The following is a 6,162-nucleotide window of genomic DNA, read 5'->3' on the forward strand; positions in this document are numbered from 1 at the left end:
AAAACAAAAATAGACTAAGAAATAACCGTTGTATGGGATTTAAGTGACAATGCATGCCATCCTCTCATGTTCCCGCCCGTTGTACTTTTATTTGTCATTTTCGAGGTGATATACTATGCATCATATACATATTTCTTTCCGAAAAAGTCTTTTGTATTAAATGATATCATGTCATTTATATCAAAACCTAATAAATGAGAGATATATGTATAAACGGTGCAGCTTGTGTCCAGTGGCAACTATTACTGGACACATTGGATTGCGGACACATGTTTACTCTTGGACACGTGTCTGTATCCTGACGTGTCCAGTAACAATTACCACTGGACAAAAGCCCTTCCCATATGTAAAAATAACTACCCATTAACACATGTCATTCATTTATTAGTGAAGTAGTTATTTTTTACTGACATGACTCACACTTACTAGACTTTGATACTACTAACATGGTATCATTTGATACCAAATACCTTCTCGTTTTCTCCCTCTCACATGCAGATAGACCCCACAAGTGTGGGGTTTGCTTTTATGTGAGAGGGAGGAAACATGTATCCAATGTATGATGTATTTTCTCATCATTTTTCACCATCAACAGTGATTAATCAATTCCCAAACAGAAATTCTATCTTTACATCCACATGTTCATTTCGAACTGTAGTTCTCTCTCGATCTGTCTCCAATAGAAAGAATCACAATTGTTGTTTCTCTCTATTAAAGGTGAAAGTACGTTGTAATTATCCTTCACTTGCTTGCTATAAATTCGACTTCAAAAAACATCATAACTCATAGTACTACAACAACCACTGAAAACTTATTATTATTATTATTCTTATATACTCTCATCAAACCCACTTTCTTCTTGTCATGGCACCACTTCACAGTAAGAAGGTGCAAACTAGGACTAGTTGTCCCAAGTTAAACCCACACCCCATGAATTCGAACAACTTTCTGATATTGATGACCAAGAGGGCCTTTGATTTCAAATTCCACTCATACAATTCTATAAATATGATCCCTCAATGCAAGGTAGAGACCCTGTGAGAGTCATTAGAGAGGCACTTGCAAAAACACTTGTGTTTTACTACCCACTTGCTGGTAGGATTAGGGAAGGACCTGGCCGAAAGCTTGTAGTAGAATGTACTAGTGAGAGTATCATGTTCATTGAGGCTGATGCTGAAGTTACACTTGAACAGTTTGGTGATGCACTTCAACCACCATTTCCATGCTGGGAGGAGCTCCTTTTTGAAGTTCCTGACTCTGGAGGGATCCTTAATTGCCCATTATTGCATATTCAGGTACATATTTGGTTAAAGAACTCATACAACATCTAAGTTGTTGGATGATTATAACAAGAAAACAATTTGTTGGATGATTGCCCATTAGTAATTTTACTATCATAAAAAAATAAATAAATAAATAAATAAATTGAGTACTTTCACCTTGTTATTTAAAAAAAAAAAAAAAAAAAAAAAAAAAACCTACTTTCTTGTCTACAACAGGACAACTTGACAATTGACTTTTTATACTAATTTGTGTCAAAAATTACTTTTGTTCAATGTTTCTTTTACATATATTATGAATTATAATTATAGGTTCTACTATCCTTGTGTCAATACTACGATCTGATCCTCAACACTCTCACTGATCCTAGTAATTTCACTACAACAAAAGTGGACTATGGTGATTGTCACAATATGTCTAAATTTTTTTTAATTAAAAAAAATGATAGGTGATGAAAGTTTTTCGTCACCTAATATTTTTGTCACGAAACATGATTTTTAAAGATGAACTAAACTTGTCATCAATGATTTTTAATTTGTAATTTTCTTTATTTGACCATATAAGGTGATGATATATTCCGTTACCGATTGTATTTTATTTTATTTTTTTAATTCCAATAGATTAGGTGACGAATTATTTCATCACCAATTTTTGCTTAAAGTTGGTTCTTGGTGACAAAACTTTTCGTCATTTTTTTTTATTAGTGTTATTTACATTTACTTGTCATTACATTAACCTGTTCATTTCCAACCACATCCATTCATTCCCAACCACATCCATAAACAAACATCCATACTATCTAAAAAAGAAACAAACCATTATACTATTAAAATCATTGAAATCAGTTGTTCACAAAGTAATTATAACAATATATAGATATATAAATGATGTCTTTCATACATTACAAATTGAAACTAAGTTCAAGTAGTGCCACAAAAAATGTCTTTTTGCCACCAATCTTATATCTACACAAGTATAAACAAAAATACCTCAATACCATATCATTGTCTTGATTTGACCTAACAGGTTACGTGCCTCAAGTGCGGTGGATTCATCTTCACCATAGGTCTTAACCACACCATAAGCAACAGAGTCGGACTTGTCCAATTCATGATGGCTGTAGACGAGGTAGTGCGTGGTGCAAGTTCCCCATCCATTCAACCAGTATGGCAAAGACATCTCCTTGACGCATGTGACCCACCGCGTGTGACATACGCACATCGCGAGTATGATGAAGTGTCTGACACTAAGGCACCATTATCCCACTCAAAGACATGTCCCACCGCTCCTTCTTCTTCGAACCCATTGAGATTTCTGCCCTCCGTAAATTTGTGCCACACCACCTAAGCCAATGCTCTACATTTGAGTTACTCACAGCCTATCGTTGGCGTTGTCGCACCATAGCGATCCAACCTAACCCAGACGAAGAGGTCCACATTATTTTCACAGTCAATGCATGTGCAAAATTCAACCCTCCATTACCAATCGGTTATTACGGTAATAGCTTTGCATTGCCTGCGGGTTACAACTGCAGAGAAATTATGTAAGGGTTATGCTTTGGAATTGGTGAAGAAAGCGAAGAATAAGATAAATGAGGAATACATGCAGTCATTGGCTAATATGTTGGTCATTAGGGGTAGGCCCCACTTCACTGTGGTGAGGACCTTCCTTGTGTCGGATTTGACACGTGTCGAGTTTAAAGAGGTGGATTTTGGGTGGGGAAAACCAGTTTATGGCGGGGCAGCCAAAGGTGGGGTCGGGGCTATACCTGGTGTGATTTGCCCGTTAATTTATTCCGTCTAAGAACGGTATGGGAAAGGATGGGATTGTGGTTCCAGTTTGCTTGCCAGCTCCAGCTATGGAAATATTCGTTAAGGAGTTGGATGGGTTGTCCAAATTTATTGTCTCTAGCATGTAAAATTAAATCCACTCAATGTGATAAAGTGACCGAAATCATGCATTACGGCGTGTGTTGTGCTCTTTTCTAGAAATTAATAAATAAATAAGAGTGATTGTGGTTTCCAGTTTAAATGCAGGAAATCAATTATAAGAAGAAAAAAAATATACTATATCTATAAATGGATAAACTCGTAATAGATTTTTACATTACTTTTTTGTTTTGTTTTCAGCCGATCGACAATACCCCATTCTAAGACTCTTTTAAAAAATAAAAAATAAAAAATAAAAAATAAAAAAAGGCAGAATTTGTAAACTTGTGTAATGAAATTTGTAATAACCATAGCAAGGTTGAAGATAAAAAATGCTGTACACTTTTTTTTAGGTATACATTAAATTCAATAAAATAAGGATGTAGTGTAAAGGTTACTTTTACACCCTACAATGATATTGTGCCACATCAGAATTTTAAAAACAAGAGATCAGATGCTGCCACACATACAATTCCACCATTAGCTAATGTAATAAAATAAAAAATTTAAACCCAAAGCAACCTTCTTCCTGTTACCGTACACGCTGCCAAAGATGTTGCGGGCGACATCGAAGTGTGATCATGTGTAACCACATCTAACCTCTTGTTGTAAAATTATGATGTGGCACAATATTAGCATCTAATCTTGTTTGTAAAATTATGATGTGACACAATATTATTGGAGGCTGTAAACATCAAACTTGATTTTTGTTCTTCCTTCGTTTCCACATGGAAAGCATATGACAGTCTATAGTGCATTTTTTTTTTTTGATGCAAAGCTTGTAATTGTATTCAATCAAGCAAAGAAAAGGAAGTACAACAGAACGATCAAAGAAAAAAACAGGCACCTATTAATACAATCAATCAGATGAATTACTACCTGCACTACTGTAGGAAGAGATCCTATCCACACCTGTGAATCTTCACATCTTCTTGCTAGATGAGCTATCTCATGAGCAGCTCTGTTGTAATCCCGTTTCACATGATTGATTTTCCAGCTAGAAAAAGAGCTTAGCAGGGCAAGGATGCCCTGAAACAGATGACCAAGACTGCCTTCAACAAACTTCTCATTAATACTATTAACAGTTGATGTAGCATCAATTCAACAATAATCTGAGTGAGCTTCATATCTAAGGCAGCAGGATCCCAGATTCTTAGCAAGAGCTTCCACCTTTGCCACCAAGAACCGGCCTTAAAGGTATTTACCACAAACAGCTATGACTGCTCCACAAGAATCACGAATGACAGCCCCAACACTGGAGTTTCTTCCATCCTTAGGCATCGCCCCATCAACGTTAACCTTGAAAACCCCAGGCGTCGGAGGAGTCCACCTGTTATTTTTTCGCTGTTGGACTCATGTTCAGTGTCACCCAAGCTCCTCTATAATCTTGAAGAAAACTCCTCGAAACCTCCATATCTGACTCGGCAATTGGCATTTAGACTCAAAGGCCACTTGATTCCTGTTATACAAATTGACCAAGCAACTCCAAAGAACACTCCAAGTCACGATCAGTACCACTCATCAAAATATTCAATGCTGCATAAGAGATGTCAACAAGCCCCTGCCAGTTCTCCACAATACTGACCTCCCATTTTCCCATACCCTTCTAGCCACTTCACAATTAATAATTGAATGAAAAAGTGTCTCTAACTCAAAGCCACAACAAGGACACAAATCATTTTCCCCAATACTTCTTTTTTGCAGATTCACCATTGTTGGAGAGCATCCACACATGCTCTCCAAGCAAAGATTCTAATCTTTGATGGGATATGTAAGTGCCATATCTTCTTCCATAAGTGTTCCCTCGGTCTATAGTGCATATTTGATTATATGTCAAAAGACGAAAAAAATAAACAAGAGATTCATGGTGAAGGATAGAGTCTTCTTGCTGGTGGCACTTCTCCCTAGTCCATCATAAATTTGTCTGTTTCTTTCAAGAAAGTGACTCCATTCAACGGTTTTTCACTTATAAGTACTTTTTTTTTTTTTCATTCATGCAAAATATTTTAACAACTTTTTTGTAAATACATTAATAGGAAGGAGGGATTTGAATTTTTGAACCTTTGTTGTGTATGAAAAATTGTATATGTTAAATTTATATTATTGTGTACGTTGAATGTACAGAACTGTGTATGTTGAATGTATAGAACTTGAAAATTTGTGTATATTAAAAATCTACATAATTTGAAAATATTATATATGTTGAATATATAGAATTGTGTATTGTCCTTGAAAATTTGTGTACATTGAATATGCAAAATTGTATTATTTGTGTATATTCATTGAAAAATTGTGTGCGTTGAATCTACATAGTTGTTTACGTACATTCTTTGAAAAACTGTGTACATTAAATGTATAAAATTATTCACATTCTTTGAAATATTATGTACATTAAATTTACAAAATTGTGTATTAATTGAAAAATTGTGTATGTTTGTAAAATCATAAATTTGATCAAATCACACATCACAATATACCAATCCTTCTGATTTTAGGAGGTTTATATGTGAATTTCGAATATATAAAATTATGAAAAAAAAATAGTGTATGTTGAATATATAAAATTATATACATTCTTTGAAAATTTGTATACATTGAATCTACAAAATTATGTACATTCCATTTTTTGACCAGTCTAACCTATCATCCCATGGCAAAGTTGTGAATGATTTCAACTGAACGTTCGTTCGACAACAAGTTTATCATGAAGCTCAAACTAATGGGTCAAATGAGAGATTTATATAAAACCTTATTCAACCCGACCTATGAACACCCCTAGTACTCGTGTATTTCTTTTTCTTTTTTGTAAACAAAACCTGACCTATGAACACCCTAGTACTCGTGTATTTCTTTTTTTTTTTAGTAAACAAAAAAAAAAAAAAATACACTAGTATCGTGTATTTCTACTAGTATGATCTTTCTTTCTGGTTCATTACTGGGCCCATCAATGCGC

At 34.8% G+C, this 6,162-nt stretch overlaps 1 pseudogene; it reads left to right on the forward strand.

The window, feature by feature from the left end:
• The first annotated feature begins 972 nt into the window (after positions 1 to 972).
• Positions 973 to 3,199, forward strand: LOC112019862 (benzyl alcohol O-benzoyltransferase-like; annotated as a pseudogene).
• Positions 3,200 to 6,162: the final 2,963 nt, after the last annotated feature.

Source organism: Quercus suber, unplaced genomic scaffold (assembly GCF_002906115.3).
Source record: "Quercus suber isolate HL8 unplaced genomic scaffold, Cork oak 2.0 scaffold_286, whole genome shotgun sequence".
Lineage (NCBI taxonomy): Eukaryota > Viridiplantae > Streptophyta > Magnoliopsida > Fagales > Fagaceae > Quercus > Quercus suber.